The sequence below is a fragment of the Triticum aestivum genome, chromosome 5A, assembly GCF_018294505.1.
Source record: "Triticum aestivum cultivar Chinese Spring chromosome 5A, IWGSC CS RefSeq v2.1, whole genome shotgun sequence".
NCBI lineage: Eukaryota > Viridiplantae > Streptophyta > Magnoliopsida > Poales > Poaceae > Triticum > Triticum aestivum.
Window position 1 is genome coordinate 80,243,243 of NC_057806.1, and position 25,838 is coordinate 80,269,080.

At 42.6% G+C, this 25,838-nt stretch overlaps 1 long non-coding RNA gene across 1 annotated transcript; it reads right to left on the reverse strand.

Moving 5' to 3' along the window:
• Positions 1 to 16,958: 16,958 nt before the first annotated feature.
• LOC123106632 (uncharacterized) lies at positions 16,959 to 21,622 on the reverse strand. Its single transcript, XR_006451420.1, has 3 exons — positions 21,065 to 21,622; positions 17,625 to 17,751; positions 16,959 to 17,265 (listed from the first exon to the last, which is right to left on the reverse strand). It is a non-coding gene; the product is annotated as an uncharacterized lncRNA (long non-coding RNA).
• Between the last annotated feature and the right edge of the window lie 4,216 nt (positions 21,623 to 25,838).

The window sequence follows — 25,838 nt, forward strand, 5'->3', positions numbered from 1 at the left end:
AAAGCTCATAAATGCAACCCAAGAGCTCCCGATGCCTTCCAAGCCCACCGCAGCAAAGGCATTGGATTGTTCTCCACGAACTGTCCATCTCTCAGCTTGAAGCATTTCTGAATCCTTCATCTATCTTTGATGGACCAATATAGATATGAAATATCAAGTGAGGATGTCCTACCAATCACATGCAATTATTAAGCACATGTATCAAAATTAATGTGGAACTTACCACACCATAACATGCATGTCTATATCCGTTCGATTTAAGGCATAAATGTTGTAGTCGATTCCTTAGTTCAGCTCTCAAATTTCAACACAAAGTAGGAGTTGTATAGCAAATTTCTTTGGATATTACTAGATTTTTAGTAAAACACTAGGTTCATTTGTTCAAACCCTGGCTAGATCATCATATTTTTGGGCACCTTGAAAGCCATAATTTTTTTGCCAATTTCAGTTTCATTCCGAAGGAATTCCTTTTGGGCCATTATCAACCTAATGCACACCAGTTTTGTGGTTGTATTTGGGCAAAATTATTTCTTTGACATGCACACTATAAGTTTCATCTTTGTTGATTGAGATCTTTGTCACCCTCGCCACTAGCTGGGTTCATATGTTCCTGGTGTTACGTAATGGCTTGTGTCCGAGTGTAGCTAAATTAAATGTGATTAAGATCATTCTCCAGTAAAGTGCAATTTTGTGAGTCATGTTGGTGTCTCTCATTTTGGCTTGCTATCTGAAATGACGGTGTGTTAATTAATAGGTTACACTCCTAATGTTGATGGCCATGGATCCTTTCCTGGTCGATGATGGATATTGGTTTCTACAGATCATGTCGTTAAGATAAGCATCTAAAATTAGGCTTCACATTTGTCATCACCTTATGTACTACCAGTCTTCCACCATGAGGTTTATGAAGTTCAGAATTTTCTGGACCTTAATGTTGAAAGAGCTTCATTGTTAAGGTTTTTTGCCTATTATCAACTAAATAGAAGTTGTTAAAAGGTTAACCGTCATAAAATTTAGGTATATGAATACATCAGAGAAAAACACAAGTTTTGGTTTGTCAGAAAACATTGAACTTCTATTACTCGCATATGAAAAGTCCTTAACAGTCTGTTTGGATGATTAAATCTTTTGGAGTAGTAAAGCATATTATGCGGCTAAATTCACTCCCCCTAATAAATATAACTATATTAGATCCAATTTAGACTTTGAACAATATCTCCCCTAAAGTCATATCCATCGATCTCAGCACATAGTGGTGAGGTGGAAGGCGATACTTCATTTATATTCTTAGTAAGAAATTCACGTTTCCTATTACATCAAAGCGAAACCATCAATCCATTAAACGGTACACAGTTCGAGTTTAGTACAAACTGGTCAGTCCAATGACCGAGAATATTCATGAGCAGAACTGAAGCTACGCTTAACTAAAGATCTAGCCTTGGTGCATGTTTCCTATATGTGCTTGAATTAGTTAATGTGGTATTTTCATGGGTGCAAGATGCAACAGTCATTACAAAATATCCATAATGCTTAAAACAACTTTCATTAGAAATTTCAAAAGTCAAAATAGCGAAATAAAAGCCCAAAATGTCATTGCTGCACCATAAGAGCTACTGATGCCTTCCAAGCCTACCGAAGCAAAGGGACTCGAGAGCCCTCCATGAACTATTCATCTCTCAGCTTGCATCTATTTTGAATGCTTCACCTGCTCTTTTATGGAGTGAGGATGTACTATTTGATGACATGCATAGTCCAATTCCATGTGAAACTTACCACACAATAACCATGTATATATCCATTTAACTAAAGTCGTAAATGTTCTAGTCATCTATTCAGCTCAGCTTCCAAATTTCCACACTAAAGTGGGAGGTAAATGGCAGATGCCTCTGGGTATAAATCTGACTTCAACTATAAAGTGAGAGAAAGCTGGGGAGCAAATTAGTCGAAGAATTCTGAGCCTCTCTGCAAAATAAGAAAAATTGCCAGCAACCATGTACAAACGACACTTCATATAGGTTCACTAGTTCAAACTAGGAGCTAATGGTAGTGCTATTGGGTAGCTTGGGATTCGACCCACAAAAACTTTGTTACACATTGTGTGTGTGGGAGATTAAGCATGTAGAATTTAGACATCCGTATAATAAATTGTCACATTTTTTCCTTTTTCCTGACCAGAGTTCACCATTTTTTATGAATAACACTGAATACAGCCTTTTAGACCCAAGCTACATTAACTCTAAAATGTGTTGGAACGATCTACGATCTAAGAAAGTCAAGTACAATTACAAGAAGCTCACATTCTTATTTGGGCTGAAGAGAGCACATTTTCTTAACCTCCACCTCAAGTTTGTATTCCTGACAATGCAAGATTTGGCATCACGTTCAGCTAACTATGCATCACCGTTAGTTTTAGTTGGTTTGAAAACGGTGGGCATTCGTGGTGCAAGTTTAAAACCTGATGAATCATCGAGACGGGCTTTTAAAAGTATGCAACACATTTGTCCTCACGTTATGTATAAATGGTCATTCATCATGTCACTGAAGTTCCGAATTCTCTAGACCCTTAATATGAGGATGCAGAGCGGCACCAAGTCCAAATGCATATGTTACTTATGTCTTCCTTTTGTGCCAACCGTTGTCCACAATTCTTCATTGCTACTTAAATATTTCTTTTGGCATATGAACGTCATTGAACTTTTATTCCAAATATACAGAGTATACTTAACGATCAGTCCGGATGATTTAAGAAACATACAATTTGCCAAAATATTTGGAGTAAGAAAACATATCGTGCAATGTCATCCATTCATGTCGATGCGGAGCATCCTACAGACATCACCATGTCAAGAGTCCGTTTGACAAGTGATGTGTGCCACATCTACTTCACATACGTATACATAAAGGTGAATCATCTCCTTTACATGTGTTCACTTGACTCCTTTAAAGATGGTATACTACTTGACACTCCTCTCGTGTGCATGCATAGGTGTTATCAGAGCTTCACACATGGAGAGGGGGAGTTCATGCGGAAGAGCACGACTACACCATCCAAGAGGGAAGCCTGGGAGCGGAGAAGGAACCGTCAAGAACAAGGCAAGGTTCCAGCAAGCACCCACGGGAGTCCACGGGAAGGAAATGACTTGCGAGGCCTCTGGATACCCAGTGTGCATGGGTCCTTGGACCCCGTGCACACGGGACCCCATGCCTACGGTACACCCTCGTGCGCATGGCCTAAGCCGCCAGCTCTCTGGATATCCCGTGCGCACGGGCTCCACTTACCTCATGCAAGCGGGGTTGCCTGCGTGCACCTGTTGGGCTTTGCCCATGTATTACCATTTCGTCCCCACTTACCCCTTCATGCCTTGGACCTATATATACCCTCCTTCCTCCTCCATTTAGGGATAACTAAGATTAAATCTAGACATTAGAGCTTAGCTCATGTATCTCCCCTTGTGGGATTCCTCTTGAGAGAGAAGAATCCATTGGAGTGCAATTCCTCCACTTGTGGAGAAGGATTCCCCAAATGAATCATCAAGACCTAGAAGGATTCCCCAAGTGAATCATCAAGACCCATCTCTCCTAGAGATTTGGACGAACTACCCTTATAACTTTATTTCCCTTTTTGTTCTTCGATCTTGATGCATCCCATGTATTGCTTGTGATTTGAGGAGTACTTGGTGTGGATCTTGTACATTAGAGTGTTCTTTGTGTTTTCCCTTTGTGTTCTTGGTGTTCTTCCTCCAATCCACCTCAAATTTGTGATCATCGGGCCACCTAGGGTTTTGCCCTACATCACATGTACTCTTGGCAATTTCTTCTCTTGGCAGAACATGTATGTATGTTTTACATTTTAGTGTGGATTGAACTGATGGAGACATTGAGTGGACACCAACACACCGTCATTGTCGGAAGAAAAGCAACCAGAACCCTCGACTGGATCCGTCTGACCATTTCTTGCAATTTGAGACTACAAGAGTACAAGATTTTGCAATAGGAGAGCTCCTCATGCCTTCCGAGCCTATCATATCAAATCAAATAGAATGCCCCCCATGAAGTTTTCATCTCTCGGATTGCAGCACTTCTGAATCCTTTTATGCTCTTTTATGAATCAAAGTTTTTTCTGTTCTCTTATGAAGCAAGATAGACCGAGATATCAAATGATGATGTTGCACTAGTTGGTATTGTGCCATTATTCGACATGTATAGTCTCTTTCATCTCCGGACTTACCACCACATTCATATGCACATCTCCATATTAAATTCAATTGAAGATATAGATCTTTGAGTAATTATTCAATTCAGTTCTGATGTCCTGAGTTTGGACATGAAAGTAGGAGAATGATGGCCAGTGACTTGGCCTACCGTTGAAAAAGGTTATCGAGAGCGTGAAATGTAGGATCAAACTAAGAGAATATTTTGACGATCTCTACGAATTAAGTAAATAATTGCCATAACTTTTGTACAAAGGATACTACATTGTTAACAGATCTCTAGGTTCACTAGTCCATACTTGGAGTAGTGTTAATGTTTTTGGGCATCTTGGAAGCCATCCAGTAAGGGTACGCGATCCAAATCGATTCTAGTGCCATAATTCATCCCCTTGTGAAATTTAGTATCATGGATGTTGCCCTATTGGCCATGAGGTAGTCGTCATCTGGTGAAATAACAAGGGTTCTCCCAGATCCAAAGTATTAGACAGACTCTAGAACTCGTTTGAATGATTAGAGAGAATCAAGCACAAGCTGGAAGATCAGCTGCTACTGTTGCTAAAGAGAGTGTGTTTTCTTGGAGCCTTCTCTCAATTACAAACACTGCTAAGCAACACGACATGCATGCACAAAGACAGTAACCAAAAGTTCCACAAGTATAGCTGGCTTTCCGTGTGGAACGCGCAAACAAAGCTGCGGGATATGATGCACTTGGTCAATTACCTCAACTCCATGGCAGTTTCAGCTAAGTTTTCAACACGAAATGGTAAGCTAAGATCTTACGACCTTGTGGACAGACTGTATACCATGGGATCCCGATACCTCTTGATCCTACCACGACAAAGCTGCCAGAGTACCTTTCATTGACTACTCGTCTCTTACCTAGCAATGTTGGCGCTGAGCATGGATTTAAGGTTTCCTGTATCAGACTATATACTATGTAGTGATGTGCTACTCTGCTTGATGGCTTTATTTATAAAGTCGGGCTCTACGGTTTTCTCTAGAAAAAGAAAGTGGATTTAAGGTGCTCGTCCACCAAAACGAATTTCCAACCTCGTGCTCCCTTGCCTCACCTGTTCTTTCCTAGAGCATCTATAATCGGACATATCAAATCCAACACTCTACACGTCCACACACGCGCCATGGACAGGTCAATCCTCAAATCACTATGCCTCATGTGCTACAAGGTAGATGATCAACGAAATTCCGAAATATAGACAAACGGACATAGAACAAGCAATATAGACATCAAGTTAACCCAGACCAAAAGACACAGTTTAAACATCATAGCTCAACCAGCGAACGGACAGAGATGAAAACTTATAATTTACTAAAAGGCAAACAGAGACGGAGTGGGCCAAGCATTCGAAAGGAGTCAATGTAGCTGGCCCTCCATCTTGGGGGAGGGGGAGGGGGTCATTGGAGCCATCGGACAAGGAGTCGATGTAGCTGGCCCTCCTCTAAATGGCGCGGTTATGTGGCTTCGCCAGCTTGGCGGCTTTCGCTGCCACTTCGCGCTTCAATTGCTTGATACTGAGCGGGAGCGCCTTGGTGTTCTTCCTACGAAGCTGACAGGCGTCCGTCTCTGCCGACATGAGCAGGCGGCGGAGAATAGCCGCAAGGAGCTGCTCCTCCGCATCAGGCTTAGGAAATCAGCATGGGCGGTAGGAGGAAGATGTGGCCGTCTCTGATGCCGCCACCCTCGCCCTAGCCTGCTGCCCCTCAAGGCTGGTGGCGTGCGGCTCCAATTCCGACCGGTGGTGCGGGCACGAGCACCCACATATGACCACGAGGATCAGCCGCCGGAATCAATTGATGTCATACAATAAGCACATCTAAGTGATGGTCGGCAGCGAAATATCTTAACTGGCATAAACAACAATGTACGCTTTTCAAGTTTTCTCAAGTGCCGGTCGACGTCCTGGCCAAATATATGTGAGACCTGGCTGAGCACGCCATCCAACCCCGCCGCCACCGGTCATGTGTTGTGTCTAGCTGTTCCACTAGCAGCATTAGTGAGCTAAAGTCCGCAAAGGGCAGCACCAACCAGCTGCCAAGATCAAGCTGATCTCTTCAAATTTCAAATTCTGAAGAAAGTATTTCAAGCTACAGTGGATGCATGCGTCAAATGTGAAACGCTCTAAGCTAGCAAACGTTATTGCCTAAATAATTAACCAGAAGCTGGTCAATATCGCCGCATAATCCTTTTGTTTACTACTACTCCCTCTGTTTCCAAATATAAGTCTTTTTAAAGATTTCAACAAGAGACTACATACGAAGTAAAATAAGTGAATCTACACTCTAAAATATGTCTATATACATCCGTATGTTGTTATCCATTTGAAACCTCTAAAAAGACTTATATTTAAAAACAGAGAGAGTAGATCATTGATAGCACGCGTTGCCGTGCCTGTCTTCATAAAATATTTGGGAATAAAGTAAATATAACGAGACATTTAAATTGTAAGTTAAAACGACATGAATTTGTAAGGCATCATGGCTTGCTTTATTAATCATCATTCCTTCTATTTATCCCTAGAATCATTTTCTTGTTACAGTTTAGCCAACAACAAAAATTAAGGAGTATTTGACAAAAAACTACCACATTAGGGAGTTACCGTTCCACAGAACTACCACTTTCAAAAAAGTGACTGATAACTACCGAAAATTTCAAATTTTGTGACAAAAAACTACCAAGTCGTGTTGACCGTCTATTTAGCCGTTCTAACCGCTTAACTGATAGGGATGGCCCACATGGCAGGCGGACGGCTGCCCTAACGGCTAACGGTGCCCCACTCGCGGCCGTTAGTGGCCCGGCTCGGTCGGAACCAGCCAGGGGCCAGGTCAAAACGACCGACCGGCTAGCCGACCGAACCACATCTCTCTCCCCCGAGCTCTCTCCTCTGTCTCTAGGAGGCGGTGGTAATGGCGGCAATGGATCCAAACCCCGACGGCGATTCGTTCGGCGGCCAACCTCCTGGCGTTGTTGGGGGCCGCGTCGACCTTTCGGAGGTCGATACGTGGCTAGGCAGCTCTAGCTTTGCGGCGCAACAGCCTGAATCTGGAGTTGGCGGCAGCGGCGGCTGGACCACCGATGAGCCATCCCAGGAGTTGGCGGCGGCTCCACCACCGACGATGACAAGAAGTGCACCTCGCGGCCGGCGCAAGCTTCCTCGTGCAAGAGGCGGCATGTACAACGCTAGGCAGCTCTGGTTTCAGTTTTATTGACAAGATGTATTTTAGGTCAATTTCCCCTAATGTATGATAACAGAGTAATTGCAAATTGTTAGAAACTTTAGCAGTGTGCATTCTTTGTAATAATTTATTCCATTTTTTTCTAGTATTGATGACCCAAAATGGGGAATTTGGTTCCATTTAGAAGGTAGAGATTCTGTTGTTAGAAACATGTACCAGTCAGACATATCATTTGGGACTCTGGTATCTCTTATTAGGAGTGAGGGTTGTTGCTCTGATGATTATATGTACTATGTTAGTGATGCTCATAAAGGGATAGAAGGCTTAGAGAAAATATCTTCTGAAGATGATGTGCAGCAGATGTTGCTCCACTCTCTAAATGAAAAGAGTGTGAACATAAGAGTTGTGAGAGCAAATGAGTTGTGTAATGCAGATGAAAACAAAGATTATTATTTTGTTGATCATTGCATTAACACCCAACAAAGTTGCACTAAGTTGGTGGATACAAGCATGGACAGAAAGAAAGAGCTTAAGAAAAGTATTCTTCAGAGAGAAGCTGACCTCAATCATTTTGAAGGTGACACTGATGTATCAGAATTTCTGTCTGATTCAGATGGCAACAGTGTAGAACTGCAAGCAGTTTCTTCATCTGATGATGAAGATAGACCAATGTCACAGAAACTAAAGCCAGTGAGAAATCCTGGTCCAACAATTAGATCACACAATGAGGTTGAGAAAATGGAAAACCCAGATTGGTTGCCTGAAGCTGATGAAGAATGTTTTCCTGGTGATTATGGCATTAGTGATGAAGAAGATGAGCTTGGAGGATCCTATAAACTACCAAGTGGTAGGAAGAGAAGGAATATGAAGTTGAAGGAAAAGGTATGGTTCAATCCCAAACTACCAAACCCAGAAGAACAGTTTTGTAAGGGATTGTGCTTCACCAGTGTTTATGAGTACAAAGATGCACTTAGGGATTTTCACATTAGGACATTGAGGAACTTTCAATACCATAGAAATGCCCCGGATAGGATTATTATTTGGTGCTCAGAGAGAGCACAAGGATGTGATTTTTATATCACTGCCTCTAAAATAGCTCATGAGAAAACTTTCTGCATCAAGAAGTGTGATATTGTGCACACTTGTGGAGCATGTGCAGAGTCCACAAAGGTTACTACAAAGTGGTTGTCCAGATCAGTACATGAATCATTGAGAGAAGGCATTAGATCTCCTGTGGATGCATTAATTAAAAAGACAAAGACCAAGTTTTCAGTGGATGTGTCAAGGAGTGTGGCATATAGGGCAAGGAGGAAGGCAGTTGATGTGGTGCAAGGTGATCACAACCAGCAGTATTTGAGGTTAAGAGATTATCTTCAAGCTGTTCTTGATACAAACCCTGGGAGCAAGTGTATAGTGACAACATTTGAAGATCCAGAAAACCCAGCACCTACTCCTAGATTCAAGTATCTTTTCTACTGTTTAGCAGCTTCAAATGAAGGTTTCCTTAATGGTTGCAGACCATTTATAGGTAATTTTTGAAGATTTAACTTTTATTAATTAGTGGTTTCCTAGTAGTTCAATGTTGTAGCTAATTTATCACTTAATCAAGGTCTTGATGGATGCTTCATCAAGTTAACCACTGGACAACAAATGCTTGCAGCCACAGGAAGGGATGGCAACAACAACATCTACCCCATAGCTTTTGGTGTGGTTGACAAGGAAGATGGAGAGAGTTGGACTTGGTTTTTAACTCAGTTGAGATGTTGCATTGGTAGTGGCAACAAGTTTGGAACATACATCATCATATCTGACAGGCAAAAGGTTAGTGTCTTATGCACAAATATGTTTGATCAATGTGGTTTTAGTACATGTTGGAATTATTTAAGTTTGATCATGTGCATTACTAATTTGTTAATGTACAGGGCTTGCTTAAGGCAATAAATGAGGTATTCCCTGATTCACCTCAAAGGTACTGTCTTAGGCACATATATGCAAATTTCCAAGCAGCTGGATTTAGAGGGCAGGAACTAAAGAAATGTGTGGACCAAGCTAGCTACTCCTACACAAAACATGGTTATGAATTAGGGATGGTAGATTTGAAAGCACAGTGTGAGGATGCTTGGAAATGTCTCAAAAAGATTGATGCTCCTGCTTGGGCTAGGTTTGCTATGGATCATACATGCAAAACAGATCTAGTGGTGAACAACCTGAGTGAAGTGTTCAACAAGATGATACTGAATGTTAGGGCTAAGCCTATAAGAAGAATGATTGAAGGGATTAGGACCAAGCAGATGATCAAAAGGCAGCAGACTAGAGAGAAGTTACAGATTAGCAGGTGGACAATCACACCCAACTATGCAGAGATTTTAGAAGAGAACAAGAAATATGCCAAGTATTGCCAGGCTGATAGAGCAGGTCAAACAATATGGCAAGTTACCAGCAAAGAAAAACAATATTTTGTTGACATGGAAAAATATAACTGTGATTGCAAGAGATGGAACATGTCAGGATACCTTGCAGTCATGCCATATCTGCAATGATAAAGTAAAAATTGCATCCTGAGGACTATGTTAGTGAATTTTTCAAGAAGACATTATATTTTGAGACATACAAAGAAATTATATACCCTGTCCCTGGTCCAGATTGTTGGCCTCAAACAAACACACCAGACATTGAGCCTCCTGTTTTTAAAGAAAATGCAGGGAAAAAACAAACTACAAGGAGGAAAGGGGAGTTTGAAGTTCCAGGTCCAAGAGATAGTAGTAGATGGGGACTATAACATGTAGTAACTGTGGGCTATGACACAAGTATACAAGTTGCTAGAAGGCTCTGAGGCCTAAGCTTCAGATGAGGAAAAACAAACATCGGGTAATTACATGACTTACAAGTTTCCTTTTTCCATGGTATTTACCTCATTAAATGTGTTCTGGTTCTTGAATGCAGGAAAATAGGGCAGTTTATGCAGATACACCAGCTGCATCAGCTCAAGGCCATGCTACAACTGGAAGAAGAGACAATCCTACCATATCAGTCCCTGATGCAAACAGCAAATAGAGCATCACATTCTGCTCCAGGCCCTTCTACATCAGCACCGGCCCCTGTTGGTACATCCAGAAGGGGCAGGCCTGCAGGTAGAGGGAGAAATACTGGTTTCAGTGCACCAAGATCTGCCACAACTTCTGCACAAGATTTGGCAGGGACCAAAAGGAAGAGCTATCCAAGCTCCAAATTGAAGGGCTACTTCTATGCAAGTGGTAACTAATGGTAAGTCTAAACTTAGTTTCTGAACTTTTCTGAAGTTAGTTTCTACACTTGTCTGAAACTGAATTGCACGTAGTTTATCTAAGATGGGCCTGCTGCCCTGTTATGCTTTATTAATTTGGGCCTGGTACTGGGCTCGGTTTTTGGATCTCTCTTCCCCCCCCCCCTCCCAAGCCTGTCATTTTGTCTACAAAAGACACAGCGATCGTACAACCTCTTTCCCCTAACCCAAAACCTAGCCGCCGCGGAAGCACGCGGACCCTAGTTCAGCCAGAGATGGATCCAGCATTAGGAGAGGTAGTGGATGACCATGAGGAGGTTGATAGGGCTGCTGCGAGGGCCAATCGTAGAGCGCACGCGCTGGAGCGACGGCGCAGGCTGGCTGCCAGGATTATGGCAGAACGCAACGCCAACGATGTCAAGCAGTTCAATGAGGCGTTCCCAGAAGGAACGCACATCACGGATGACCTTGTCATCTGGTGGGAAAGAGACAGGGCAAGCTTCCATCGATTCCAATTAACAAGGACTCGGTGGACTAGGATGTTGGCTGCGTTCGAAGGAAGAGAGGATTAGTTTTCTGTTTATGTATGTCTCTGAACTTATTTCATCCTTTATACTGCATTTGCCTGCACTTATTGTTGTTACTTCTGAATGTTCAGAGCGGCATCATCTTCGTCGTCTGTAGAGTGAGAGAGCATGCAACAATGAAGATGGAGCAACAAATTATCATCATCTTCGTCGTCTGTATTAGTACTATGTTTGCTTAAATCAGCTCGAACTATTTATGTTTTATGCGTTTTAATGCGTGGTACTGAATATTCCATCTCTGTCTATGTCTGAATCTGGTTAAGGATTATGGTATCTAAGCCTTGCTGAATGTTTCTAAATGTGGTTTAAGTTTATGAATCAGGTTTACATTCATGAATGTCTGTAAATACTTGAGAAATCTTTTTTGCATTTGGTTACATTCCAACCTAACTTTCACTTTCCCAATGAGAAATGGCAGCAAATTATCACAAGTTTCAACACACTGAAACTGTGAACATTAACTACAACACATCTACCACCTGTACAAACTAGTAAAATCTCACCACTCCTCACTATTACTACTCCACTACCACACAACACCTCCCCTCACTTAACTACACATAACTACTACTCCAACACCTATCCACCTCACTTCTGCCGCACCCACAACTACTCCTCCTCCCCCTAGCTCCAACCATGGTTGGTTCTTCCTCTTCCCCTTCCCTAGACCCATGGCTAAACCCATTCCCAATTGGCAAGGGATGGGTTGCCATGCTTCTTGGTTCAGCACGCGGCGACCAAGAACTCTTCCTCGACTACATGAAGGTCGCCATGAGGTACACCAGTGTTATTGGGCCGGTAAATGCAGCAGAGGAAGTGAGGAAGAAGGCGACTAGCGAGGAGAAGCAGCGCGTGGAGCAGCGCTATGGAAACCCAGGTAAGGTGGTCATGACCATCAACATTCTTCTATGGGCAATGAAGGAGGCCGACTCCAGTGATGCTGGGCAGAGGGAGCGGTGGGCAGACCACCGCTATGTCGCTCCAGCACAAGCTACATCAAATGCAAACGCAGCAGAGGTGCACGAAGACGACGACGACCTATAGATCGTCGCACACCCAGCTGTGCAGGCTCGCTGCCGTCCTCCTCCCATCATCGTCATCGATGAAGACGAAGAGGAAGAGAAGGTGGAGGTGAAACCAAATCCCACCCAACTGAAGCAAGAGGTACGACGATCTGGACGCTTAGCAGGACAGACAACTAAGTGAATCTAAAACTATAAGTTTCAGATTCAGTTTCGTCAGTAGTTGAACTACCTATGTCAGTTTCGTCAATCGAACTACCTATGTCAGTTTCGTCAGTGTCAGTGATCTTCAGTGTTAGCAAGTATTGTGTTATCTATGTAATGCTACCTATGGTGCCTCCTATGTGAACTACCTACCTTTCTTCAGTGTTACCAAGTTTGTACAATCTGTGAAATGTTACAACTAACTTCTCAGGACCATATTACAGGTAGGGGATGCAACCACTTAGGATAAAAAAAGACAGATAGAAACTTCAGCAGGCTTAGATAATAAGGTTCTTAACTTAGCATCAGGGCATTAAACATAACATCATCTTAGAGCATTACAGATCAGGGCCATAACAGCACCCCACACCACAACCAAAATGATTTGAAACCATAGACAGTTCTTAGGCTTAGGCAGTTCATAGCTAATATTAGTACTGAGATGCATATTTGCATCAGATGAGATGCATATTTGCATCAGACTCCTTCATTGCTAGGCCAGTTATATATAGGCCTCATATTTACTTACCAACCATGGCTAAAAACATCACTCCTCCATGACAACTTCTTTGATCTTGTCCAGCTTTTCCTTGCACCCATGACCAGCCTTCAGTAGCTCAGAAATGACATGCTCCAGCTTCTTCTCTTCTTTAAGGAGGTCTCTCTCCACCTGTATCTCCTTCATGGCCTTCCTGGTGTTTTGCATGATATCATCTTGACTCTGCAGGATGCACCTCTGTTCTTTCTTCAGCTTAAGCTTCTCCATTTCAACCTCAATCTTTGCATGCTCCTCAAGCTGATGCTTCTTCTGCTTAAGTTCATTGATTGCCTGGCTTGTGTAATCCATGTCATGGGATTTCTGCCCATCCTGGTAATCAAACAGTTTGGATACATCATCCACAAGCTGACTGTACTGATTAGCAAGAGAATCCAGCTCCTTCAGTTTCTCAACCTCTATCTCATGAGCATCTTTGTCTTGGACTCTACCAAGGTTCTCCTCATGATACATATCCCGCAGCTTGGTTAAACACCTTTGCAGAATTACTGGCCAAGGGGCATCTACCAACACTAGAACACCACAGTTCACACCATCCTGAAAATGCAGTGAAATATTAATGCTAACTAAATCAAGTGAAATTGAGTTAAAGAATTCATACATACATATCAATGTTTGTCTAAATGCAGTAACAAACAAATTCAGTTAGACCAATTTTAGGTGCTGCCTAGATTCAAAGAACACCACACCAGCCCTGTACTTCAGTTTTCAGTTAACAGATACTGAAACAACAAGAATATCAATGTTGTTTGCACTATGTACCACCAAATAAAGCTACACATGGACATCACTATTGTTTGCTCTTACCGTAGTAGCATATCCAATGAATCTCCTTCCAGTGTCAGATCCTTCAAATGCCACAAACCTGCCTGGTCTCTGCCTGTGCAGGATGCACTTACGATCAGATTCAACCACAAGCCCACAGAAACTTGGATCTATCACCGTGTCAGGAGTTTGCTGCAGTACCAATCCCATATATATCATCCACAACACCTCACACATAAGAACTACATGGAAGAAATCAGAGCAAGAGGATCTTCAAACCCTAACCCTAACCCTAGCATAGAAGAGAACACAGTGAGCTGACTTACAAAATACTCCATCTGCATGTTGTCGTACTCATTCATGTACTCGTCATCGTCGGCGGCGGATGTCTCGTTGTTGTTGGGCCAGGAAGGCATCCTCGCGCCGCCGCGTCGCAGTCGCCGAAGGTGAGAAACAGAGGAAGAAGAGAGCTCGGGGAGAGGAGTGAGTGAGAGTGAGTGTCGGTCGGCCGGTCATTTTGACCTGGCCCCTGGCTGGTTCCGATCGAGCCGGGCCACTAACGGCCGCGAGTGGGGCACCGTTAGCCGTTAGGGCCGCCATCCGCCTGCCATGTGGGCCATCCCTGTCAGTTAAGCGGATAGAACGGCTAAATCGACGATCAACACAACTTGGTAGTTTTTTGTCACAAAATTTGAAATTTTCGGTAGTTATCAGTCACTTTTTTGAAAGTGGTAGTTCTGTGGGACAGTAACCTCTATTGTGGTAGTTTTTTGTCAAATACTCAAAATTAAGGGGTTCATAGACATAGTTACAAAAAATGTTGTGATCAATATCAAAGCATAACCTAGCTAAACTCTGGGCTACCTTGGACAATGGCCAAACTCCGCTCCACCTTTTCCTTGTTGAAGTGATTTGTTAGTAATTCAAGAGTTGAGCACCTTCTTTGGGTGTTTTTTTGGTTTTGATCTCAAAACTAGATGGTTATTGGAGGAACACATTTTTTAACTCCTTTAAGCTCAATATGGTGGCAGTGGTGTATACGGAGAAAACAGAAGTGCGGCATCAATCTATTAGAAGGGTATAGATATGGTAAAATTATGCACAAAGAGTAATAAAGATCTTACATATGGAAAGAGGAGAAATATATTGTACTTCTGGTAAAAAAACTGATGTTGTTCAGTAGATAAAACTATATACATGGAAAGTAACTGGTAGAATTGAATGTGCAACGGTAGGGCCTATAATTTGCTAAAGGCCATAGAGAAGTTACCAGGGTTTTCACAGTAGAATATCACTTAATATATCTTACATGCAGCAAACATCATATTTTATTACGAACCATATGCAAAATGCACCATTAGCCATATTCAAAAAACTTGTGGAAATATGAATCGCACATACTTCTACGAAGGCACAACAGTGAACAGGTCATATAATAAATGTTTTCCTGTGTGCTGCTTTTATGAACAGTGGGCAAACAGGTAGGAATGTCCATTTGAAACGAGATGGCAAAACTATACAGGTTTAGATAATCATCATATAAATGTTGCTATCTTAGGACTTAATTAGGAATATGAAGTATATATGGTCTAGTACATAGATATTTTTGAAGATGTTTACACAGATGGAGTTGTACATATTTAAGGATAGCTTCCTTGAACTTTGGATCTACTGAAGCCATCAGTTTATTTGCAGATATATTTTCAAGCTGATAGTTGGACAGTGAGCATTACATATGATATATTTTTAAAATGGGCAAATATGCTAGCAATGGTAATTATTTAGCATGGCGCAGATAATATTTTATCTTCATAGGGTAGGGGCCAATCAAGTATAGTAATTGTTCTCTCCGGTTAGTATGAGACCAAGAAACAAATATACGATCGGTACATATCAGAACTACTAAGAGTGGAAAAGACAAAAGCTAGGAATGTGTAGTATTTCTGTTCCATCCGTAGGAAAGAAACTAAATGAGAACAGAATAGTACTCTTCTCTTATCAGACAAATGGAGATCAGGATTGGTTAATTATAGATCATGAATCTTACAGCATACAATGGTCATATACAAATGCACACTGCAACAAATTTCAGTTACACTGCGTTTGGATGTCTCAATTGGAGCCCAGGAAATGGATTTCGTAATCATCTGGGTCAATACGGACGTTTGGCTGGACACTGAATTGTATTGAAAATGAAAAGGCAATTCAAGCCCGTTTTCGCTTCCGTGAAAATCTCCCTCCCACGTTACGGAGGGGTGGCGCTCCGAATTGGCCCGAAATCGCTCTCTCCCGCAAAAGGTACCGCTTCAGCCCACGAAACAGAAACAGAAGGCAGCGAAGGGGAACAGGAGGGGCGAACTCGAGCGCTGACCTAGGTCATGGCGGCGGCGACCACAACGGCAACAGGCGGCGGCGCGGGTCTGTCCCTCCCCTCTTCCCCACAGCTTTTCCCGTCGCCCTGTGCTGCGCCCCGCCATGGAGGTCAACGGCGGCCCAGGACTGACGCGCCCCACCGTCGGCTCCGCCCTTCTAGCCACGTGTGGCCGTCGTCCTTGCCTATCGTTGCCTGGCTCAAACCCTCCCTTCTCCATGAGCTGCAGCTCCTTCTGTACAGCACTCCACCATTACGGATGTACTAGCTTCTCCTCTTTTTGTGCAGCCACAACACTGCTCCACCATGGATCCATGGCCATGACCTAGATCTTCTTGCCAAACCCCTCCATGGCTATGCAATTCTAAAGTTTGTCATCCAAACATGATTTGGTATTGAAATCTCAGAGGCATTTCAAGGGCCAATTCACTGGACAACCAAACAGGTGAATTCGTATTCGTGCCATTTCAGTTTCCTCATTGATTTGGAATTCAGACCAATACAATACGGAGCTCCCGAATGGAGACATCCAAACGAAGCGTTACAGGAAACTCACAGCAAAGGTTATTATTAGTTAGTGCAGAATTCAAGTAGCGCCACCTTTGCACACTCAAGTTTGGAGTATAAGCACGTGAATGCATTACTGTAGTATGTGTTTATGCCTGTAAAGTGCTTGTTATTACATGTACAAAAACATAAGAGCAGTAGCTTATCAAGTGATAAATTCTAATCAACGTATTATTTAGTAAGACTGAAAAGTGAATTAAGAATAATAAGTGAAATTTACTCAAGTGCTTAGAAACCAACTTGCAAGAAACTGAAGAATTGGGCACAAGCTCTAGAAATATACAAGGCGGATTCTATCTTTTTCATGCAGGTTGGTGATTTCACTTTTGAAGCAATCATGCGGTGATGTCCGAATTATTAACTGCTCGATAGGTTACTCCTTTAAGACGGAGTTAGTCACAGCACACATAAATAAAAGTCAGTCACATCAATGCCATGCTAAATCTCAACCAAGGGGCAAAGCAAACCTTCAAAGTCTCTAGGTTTCCCATCAAGTTTAGGCTCTCCTTCCTCAAAGAATGAGACCTCCTAAGAATATCAAATGACACTGTCAAATCAGATATCTAGCCAGTGTGGTAGAATCTAGAATGTATCGCAATGCATACATGACACCATGATAAATAAATTATAAACTCAACGAATCTATTTAAACGTCTCTTGACCACTTGTGACTTGTTAGTACTGTAGCATCATAGCAAGCCAATTCTAAACAAGCCCAGCTTTTCAGGTCTCAAATAACTTAAGGCAATTAGGTGATCACAACGAACTGATTTGTTTTGAAGTTCAGTTAACATCTTGATGGAAACACCATGATATAAATAGACAATGTTTGGATTATATTTGCATGAAGATATGAGGTAAGCCAGTCCCACATCTGAACTAATTACCTGACAAGCAGCCATTACGGATTTGTCAAGTAAAGAACTCCCCACAAACAAAAATATGAGCACCAATCTCCAAGATTTGCCCGAATCAGTCAGTTGACCAAAAAAAGGATGACACCACCTATAAAAGCTGAGATTTGAATAACATTAGAGCACAAAATCGTTGGATGGAAGGGGGGATTGTAGGCGTAAAAAAAAGATGATAGAGGGCAACATATCCAAAAAAAATGTAGCTGCTTGAATTTCTGCTGCCAGAGTAAGAAGACTCGAGAGAATTAAGTGACGAAGCATACATATAGGGTGTGTTTGGTTGGAGTCATGGACCGGAACGTCATGGGTCCGACCCATTACTAGGCCCCGTTTTCGCGTTCGGTTGAGATTTGGATCGGCACCCGCTCGTTTCTCCGGACCGAATATTCGGCCCAGATGCGGAACGAGGCGAGACCTCGAAAAGGGCCGGACCACGCGGAACCGCTCGCCCTCGCGCTCCCACGCAGCCCTATCGTCTCTCCCCAGGTGCGCCGCCTCCCCCTCCTCTCTCTCCCCCTCCATCGATCTGAGCGGCGGCGCCGGCCAGTTCTCCCCTTCCCCGCGCCCGGTTCCTGCCTTCCCCGTCGGCTGGCTCCTCCCTTCCCCGTCGCCCGCTAACCCCTCTCTTCCCTCTCACGATTTGCAGCAGAACAAGGGGGGCTCGATCCGGATCTGGTTGGGGCGGCTTGCAGAGGATTAGCAGCGGGGAGGCGGCGGCTTCCGGCGAGCTCACAGCGGCAGCAGAGGCGCAGCACAGCTCCTCACTCTCAAGGTAAACCATCACTTCCTCTTGTATATGGTGCTGCTGCTCATGCATATTCCCAGCCGAGAATGACAGAGAGAGATGGAGACCGTATTGTGTATATGTTGCTGCTGCTCATGCATATTGATGGAGATCTTTATTCCTAATTTGTACCAAAATACATGTTGTCCAGTGTATCTTTGCAATATATATGTTGATGTAAGCATCATTGATAGCCATATTTTTGATAGTATGCATCACTTGTAGATGGTCAAGAAGATGAACAAAAGAAAAAAGATGGTTAGGGGAGCTGCTGTTTTTGTTGCACTGGCTGCAATGGCAGCCATTGTTCGGGCTGTAATAAGGAAAAGAGGACCACGCATTACCTATGGGCCAATGCATGAAAGAGACCGAATTAGATTTGATTATCTAAACCAAAAAATATGGCAAAGTGATTTGTTGTGTAAAAACATGTTAAGGTTTGAAAGAGCTGTGTTTTTTAATTTGTGTGCCATATTGAGGGATCGCAAGTTGCTAGAAGACAGTCCACATCTTAGCGTGGAGCAACAATTGGCGATGTTTTTGCATACAATTGGGCATAATCTTCGGAATAGGGTTGTGTCAGCCAACTTTTGTAGATCATACGGCACAACCAGCATCTATTTTAGAAAGGCTCTTCTTGCCATAGGAGAGCTTCGTAATGATTATATACGGCCACCATCATTGGAGACCCCAGCAAAAATTGCAGGAAATCATCGGTTTGACCCATATTTTAAGGTAATTTCTAAAACTATTCCTTAGGTATGTAGGCTATATGATATGGTATTTACTACTTGTCACTATATAGGATTGTATTGGAGCTATCGATGGTATACATGTGCAAGCAGGTGTTACCAAAGATGTGGAGCATTCTTTTCGTGGTAGGAAGGCCTTTACAACCCAAAATGTGATGGCAGCGGTAGCTTTTGATCTCCGCTTCACGTATGTGTTGGCTGGTTGGGAAGGGTCAGCACACGATGCAACCGTTTTAGCTGATGCGTTAACACGTGAGAGAGGCTTACAAGTACCACCAGGTAAGAAGTCGGCTTAGATAGAAATTGTGCATATGTTCTTTGCCTCATGAAACCATTGTCACAAATATTTGTTTCACCTTTTTAGGAAAGTTCTACCTAGTTGATGCCGGTTATGGAGCAAAGCCCGGGTTCTTACCACCTTTTCGTGGTGTGAGGTACCATTTGAATGAGTGGGGCAACAATCCAGTCCAAAATGATAAGGAGCTATTCAACCTTAGGCACTCTTCACTACGGGTGACGGTAGATAGGGCTTTTGGATCTCTCAAGAGGCGTTTCAAAATTTTAGATGACGCCAAACCATTCTTTACTTTCCCGACACAAGTTGACATTGTTATAGCTTGTTGTGTTCTTCACAATTATGCACTATCACAAGGGATTGATGAATTTATTATACCAGAAGTGACATGGACCACCCAACCAATTCGAACATCAAGGCAACAAGCAAGTGACACTAGGGCCGTGGTAGACCGTAGGCTACAAATGGCAGCCCAAATGTGGGAAGATAGACAACTCATGTATGCTAATCTATGAGTGTGGCACACTCCGTGTATTTGTATCATTTACTCTATTTGAAACATGTATTTGTGATGTTTAGGCAAGTACATTTGAATTTATTTGATGGCTGGACAGATTGTGTCATTTACTCTATGTGAAACATGTATTTGTGATGTTTAGGCAAGTACATTTGAATTTATTTGATGGCTGGACAGATTGTATCATTACTCTATTTGAAACATGTATTTGTGATGTTTAGGCAACTACATTTGAATTTATTTGATGGCTGGACAGATTGTATCATTTACTCTATTTGAAACATGTATTTGAAATGCTATAATCCATGTTTTTGCAATCTTTTGTTGGTTGGACAGAAATGGAGAGTGTCGAAGTCACCGCTGCAAGTGGGAGCTCCGGGAGAGCTGGGATCATTGTGTGGACCAATTCCATGACGAAAACCATGCTTGGTTTTTTGGCTGGTCTTGTTGCTGATGGGAAGAGAACTTCAAGTGGATTCAGAGATGTGCATCATAGACAATGTGCTGCTGTTTTGAACGAGCAATTCAAGCTGTCAAGTATGGTTGTATGGTTGTATGGTTGCCAAGCATGTGAACTTCACATGTATGGCTGTAGTGCACTTTGATTGCTTTTGGAGATTTCGTATGTGAACTTCACATGTGTGGCTGTCAAGTATGTGAACTTGACATGTATTATGGCTCTATTGCACTTTGGTTGCTTTTGGGAATTTCGTATGCTGTTAACTATGTGCACTTTGTTGAAAGCTTTGTTATATGTGTTGTCATTTATATGTTAAGATTGTCAATATATATTGTTATGTCCTCTTTCTTGAAAATACAAACGAAATGCTGTCGAAATTTTGAATTTTATGTCATTCCATTTTTCATTCCGTGCTTCCAACCAAACAGCGGAACGGAACCAACCCGTTCCGCTCTTTTGCTCCTACCAAACACAGGAATGGAACGGACCCGTTCCCCTGGAATGGAACCATTCCATTCCATGACACTTGATTCCCAGACCAAACACACCCATACAGGTGCATGAACTCAAGCAGCAGCAGGTTGGAAAAAGAGTAACATATATACCTTCATTAATCCCCTCCGGTGAGTGGCGCACATCAGCTGTCTTCCAGGAACTAACAATTCATCAATTCCTTGGACCTAGGCAGATGAGCTTCAGTCCACTGTTTCATCAGTTCAGTCGACTGTTTCATCAATTTCCTGCAAAGATCAAGTGTCGCCACATGCATCAACGAGGTCTGACCCCCTAGCCCGCGTGGCCATGCTTCGCCACAGATCATTGGTGGTTCACGTTGCCGCGCCCGACTATTTGGAATTTTATTGTTAAATATAGAATACATGACTCATGGACCTTAATTAAATTTGCATCTATGACCTATATATTTGTTAGTAATAGAAGAGATATGAAATCTAATTGATTTGCAAGGAATTATAGGGATAGTATGGCAGGACATGGTTTTTTCTTCGGTCTAATGGGCTTTAGTTGGTGTGAGGTTGGTGTGTGTGAGGACAGACAGATGAAAGGGTAGATAACTAAAATATTAAGAGGAAAGTATGCTTCATATTTGGGACTGTAGATTATACATGATGGTTCAAAAATTACTGGAGGCATTTTTCCTAGCAGTAGAAGATAGTGTGGAAAATAATGGGACAATTTAGATGGGCCAACTATTAAAATTCATGGGTAGGAAATTTTCAGGTTCGGTTATTTTTCCTACATAGAAAGCGCTCTCGTTATGAGTAAAAGTTAATTGAACATTACTTTTATTTATGCCACATAATACAGATTCATCTAGTAAATATGTGTAATGGGACAACTTAGATTATACAGTATGCCTTGTAATATCAACTTCCACATAGGCGACTATAAGATGGTATGGATCATTTGACATTATGCTGATTTCATGTGCAGACAATAAGATTTCTAGAAGACGGCAGTACGTAGAGCTTCCATCACACAAACACAATTATGAGAAATCTACAAAGTATGTTAATTCTTTGGGCATACCCTTCATAGGACAATATCAACTTGTAAGGAGCTGCCCAAGGAAATCCTACGGGCATCAGCAGCTGGAGATGACTCTTCGTGATGTAGGTTTCCATCCGTGGGAGGCACTGTACATTGAGTAACTTCAGTAAACATGCTGCAAAGTAGCAAATGATGTAATATTCTAAGATACGTGGGCAAAAGCTACATGTTCACGAGCGAATGCATGCAGGTAGTTTCATCGCCATTTGCCACAAGTCATGATCTCTTAAACACTCACAATATAGTTAGGGCGTCATAGCCCATATAGGTCTTGCACATACATTTGTTCACAACAGGACAGGTTTCGACAACATGAGTTCGCGGCACCACGTCCATGTCCCTAAATCAAACGATTCGACCCATCTTAGCCCAAAAGCTACATGAATTGCAACAACAGAAATTGATTGAATTGTAACCATTATTGATCAATAGAAACTGGCGCATCTCTTACGGCCTGGCCATGACCGATACTACTCGGAAGCTTGCAATTGGAGATGGAACCTGCCGCATCCCATCTCTCGAGGCAAGAAGAGATTATATGGTTCCTGATGATGCCATGCCAGGAGACTCTGGTTGGTCTGTGTTCGTCTCAAACGAGGTGCAGTAACAAAGAGAGGCACAGGACGTACGTCCTGACCACCTTGTTTGAAATGAACAGAGACCAACCAGAGACTCCATGGCGCGGAGGGAGAGGAATAGGGAGTCGCCGCGATTGCTGTAGGTCACGGTGGACGACTTGGGGGGCGGTGGGTTTGGACGGGATCGGCAGCGTTGATCCGGCGGTGTGGAAGTGGGTCATCTACGCAGCGGTAGGGGATCTTGGCGCACGGATTTGCAGTGGGAAAGGAGAAGACGACGGCGAGCGGGCTTGTGAGTCGGGGAGTATGGCAGCAGCGGCCGTGGCGGTGGCGGCGGCATCTAGGGTTCGCCTAGGTAGCGGCGGCGGCGGCGGCGGCAGCATCTTAGGGTTGGCCCAGGTTGGAATCTTCGGTCGATTAGGCTGTCCCAAGCGGACCAATTAATCAGAGAGCTCGCAACCCCTTAGGCAGTTGGGCCAGGACACTACATGAGTTGGCCGCTAATGGAACAGGTCTGACGGCCAGGAATTATTAAATCAGTAAAACGAACGACCACAAAGCCTACTGACGTGAGAGAGAGCTCGGTTTAGGTGCAGTTTTCTATACTTACTAGATCGTTGTAGGCGCGCGTTGCTGCGTATAAATGTAGTAGCTTGATGGTGTGATATAACTAAGGGTAATATTGCAATCATGTTTAAGTTATAAGTTGATTATTAGTTTTTGTAGGATTATGTTAGATGGTAAGAAGGTTGGTATCAGTTTGATTTTGTGGTTCTAAACAACGGAAGGAGGAGGAAACAAGAGAGGCAAAGAAGAAAATGTATGGATTATTTTTTCAGTAATATATGGAATACTATAATAGCTGCAGTAAATCGGTCGTAAAAAATTATTTCAATAAAATCGTAACAATGCCCAGCTGGTGAATATCTTAATTGGCAACTCATGTAGCAGAAGACAACCATATGCCGAAGTATATATGCTGTCCGCATTACAGATATAACATAGCTATGCCAACTTCTACTCTTGCTTAGTGAACTTCTGCTTTCGATAGACTGACGGGTGTACCTCCTTCCTACATCCGTCATCATTTTATTTTCAGGTAAGCAATAGCAGTTTTGTTCCCATGGAACACATCGTATAGAATGCTAATCCTGGACGGATATATTCACATGTAACGCTCATTTGTTAGCGACTCATGTCATGATCGACAACTGCTACCTGGATCCATTGACCCCCCCCCCCCCCCCCCCCCCCCTTTAAACATAGAAATGTCATTATTTTTTAAAAGGCACAACAAAAAGCTTTTGCATTTCATGTAAAAGTGACTATCGAATAGATACAGTGATAAAAAGTACAGAATGTATAAGAAAATTTATATGGTTGGACACTGCTGTGGCATCCAGAAAATTAGAGGTGGTGCAGGCACATTTCTTTCTTTGCAACAACAAAACCTCACAAATTCTAAGCTTCCGGGTAGTGTTCAGTGCAGCTGTACAATTCAGTTATGTGTGTCAGCGCCATACAGCGAGCACCTGTAGCTACTATTGCATATGATGAATCTGCATATATCATACATTTCTAGAAAGCTAGGAACATGAGAGAATGAACACACCACTAAGCATTTGAAAGAAATTTCAAAGATAACTGAGCATAGTCATGTTTGAAGCACGGATGCCTTAACATAGCAAGAGATTACAAGGATTAGTGATTACTCTAAGTTAAACTCTGCACTTTAGCAGAGAATACTGCAGCAAACCAACAAGTGATAGCATTACCAATCTGGGCAACTGCCAAATGCGGGGACTGAAACATTATACTCTCAGGCAACAAATCATTGAAGTTCAAAACAGTGTCTCATCTTCCAAATGGTTAGTCCCTAAAACTTCTAATCTAGCAGAACCAGCCAATCCAGCAGAACCGATATCAAATCTGTCAAGATAGAGAACATGCATTAATTTTGTAGTACAGAGAACAGTATCAAAAAGAAAATCTAGCATCATTAGATGAATAATTAGGGGGAATGGGGAGGTATGAACAAGGGACAACAGGAAGAACAGTAAAGATGAATTACCGATCTATATTTCTCCTATGGCTGCCAGAGAAGGTTCTGCGTAAGTGAGGGGAGTGAGGAAGGAGCAGCAGGACGATGGATATTATGTGGACCCCCGTGGACGGGAGGAAGAGGTGAATCGACATTGGTAACTGACCTTCAATTATCAGCCAATGGAGAGTGCGCGCATCGATTGACATTTAATAGACCCTGATTTACTTCCTCAATCAATCGACGGTGATTCAACTCCAAACAACAACCGAAGGTTCGCTGTTCCGCCACTGCTCCATTGAATTCCCGGTGACGCGACCTGACGGACGGTTAGATGCACCTGTCACCGCCCAGCGCCCGATGGAGTCGCTCAGCAAGCCGACCCCCCGATGCGAGCCACCAGCGCCAAGCGTCGGCCGCCACGCGAAAGTTGCCCATGGGGCCGCAATGCGAAGCGGTTGCTGAAAGAATCGACAATTTTTATTTTTATAAGGTAAACCACGTAGGAAGGATACTAAAGGCCCATTGGGCCGAATTTCACCAGAGATGCCGAAAAAAACGGCCAGAGCAGCGGCCCAGGACGGTCCGTGCTTGATAACAGCAAACTAAGCCTGATTAGTGCGATTCACAACAAATCTGACGATTGATAATGCCCTAAGTTGATGATCCAACGGCTGAAAACGCTAATGGTCCGAGAGAGTAGGTAAAGTGCTCAGTTATAATGTATTTAAATCTGTACTTACTTATAATCTATATTTATCTATACTTATTACTTATATATTTATAAAAGAGCAAATATTATCTTCTCTAAACACACCCTATAAAACGTACACGGATCCATTATCACTGCATGATTAGTCCCAGTAAACTCAATCTAACGGCTAGCCTTAACTTAATATGTTCTTTGTGTGCACTTAGCAATTTAAATTGACTGATCGTACTCCACCGTAGAGAAAAATATAAAAGTCCACGCTTGGTCAATTAGAAAACTATAGTCACAGACTCATCCTATTAAGAAACTAATCATAGACGCATCCTATTATTAGAAATCTAATCATGGACGCATCCTATTAAGAAACTATCACTAACACATCTAATTATTAGAAAACTAATCACGGACACATTCTATTTAATAACTAATCATGAACGCATCTAATTATTAGAAAACTAATCACGGGCACATCCTATTGT